Source organism: Otolemur garnettii, unplaced genomic scaffold, assembly GCF_000181295.1.
Source record: "Otolemur garnettii isolate 467f Iridium unplaced genomic scaffold, OtoGar3 scaffold00066, whole genome shotgun sequence".
In the NCBI taxonomy this organism is placed as follows: domain Eukaryota; kingdom Metazoa; phylum Chordata; class Mammalia; order Primates; family Galagidae; genus Otolemur; species Otolemur garnettii.
Window position 1 is genome coordinate 8978104 of NW_003852461.1, and position 1447 is coordinate 8979550.

A 1447-nucleotide genomic window follows, 5' to 3' on the forward strand; every position below is an offset into this window, starting at 1 on the left:
CACTTCTCAACAATTATTTGTTATTATTACAGTTTAACATTATAAAATTAACAAAAATAATATAAAACTCATATTCTGGCGAAATAGCCACATGGCAGCCGCAAACCGTATATTCCCTTCCTGTTCTCCTGCCCGATTTTTGCATTCTTTCCAAAAATCAGGACTTTTTAAAAACGGCACAGGACATGGGACAAATTGTTAAAAAGGATGTCTGGTCAGCCTATGTTAGTGGGAAGAGCATAGGGCTGGTCCCTGGGTCCATCTGGAGATGACAGCCTGCATCTGTGGACTCATCAAGCTGACACAAGGAACGGGGACCCCACTGAGCTGAGGAAGTATGGCCAGAGGGGCCACCTGGGGAGGGTGAGTGCCCCTTAAATGCTTTTGCTGGAGCCTGGGAACTAGCCTGTGGTGGTCAGCCACAGCAGGAGCCCAGCTTGGGAAGCTTTTGCCCAGTCACACCACAGGAGACCCACTGCCACCCACAGAGGTGGGGGCCTGGCAGCCACACACGTGTGTGTGAGCACATGCTGGGGACATCTTTCAGGAGGGCAAGAACTCAGCACAAAAAGACAGGCAAGGCAAAGTCTTTGTCTTTGAGAAGTTTTCCATTCGAGGGGTCTTTGAAACGTCAAGTGCAACTTTAATGTGAGTCTTTGGGACCCAGGGCTCGGCCCTCCCTGCTCTCCTCATTCCCAGAGCTCAGGGGCTGGTTGGCCCATCTCTTTGAGTGTCTTCTTAGCCTTCCTCCTTGATGGCTGGGCTCTGGGGGTTCTGCATTTATAGCTAACTTTAAATGCTGATGAGAGAACCAATTCTCTGTGTTCTAGGAGAATTCCGAAATAATCCATCCCTGCCGCAGCATCTAAGCCTCCCTTGGGAAGATGACTGTGAACACGGGAAGGAGATTATGAAAGGACTGGGCTTCCCCTGAGGTATGAGGCGTTGGGTGTGAGCCTTGGCAGGCGGCAGGGTCCTGGCAACATTTCCTTCTCCCACTGACCCTTCTCAGCTGGTGTGTGTAGACCCTGTGCTCACCCAGGTCACCCCTGGGACATTTGGGTGTGAATCCTGAGGCAGCCTGGACACAGGCGGGCAGCATGTGACTGAGCCATGTCATGTGGGGTCTGGGGCCTGCTGCCTGCTGCCCGGGAACCCTGTGTGGGCCAGGCTTTCCCTTGCACTCTCTCCCTCTGTAAGGTAGATTTGTGCCCCATCTCCCGTTTAGCACCCCAGTCCCTCCCTTCCAGGCTGGAGCTGAACTGCTGCAGGTCTGTCCTCAGCCTGGCCTGGCTCTTGCTGACCCGGAACTTCCCTGGGCTGAGCATCTAAACCCACAGTCTATCTCACTGGATTGTTGAGAGGATTCGAGACAAGGCACAGAGAAGCTTAAAAATGGCAACTACTGTAATTACCAGGAACAGGGTCACTTACTGGTGATTCACTC

General features: G+C 52.3%; 1 protein-coding gene across 1 annotated transcript in view; it reads right to left on the minus strand.

The window, feature by feature from the left end:
• KANK4 (KN motif and ankyrin repeat domains 4) overlaps positions 1-1447 on the minus strand; it is a 44894-nt gene that overhangs the window by 2803 nt on the left and 40644 nt on the right. The window lies entirely within an intron of this gene.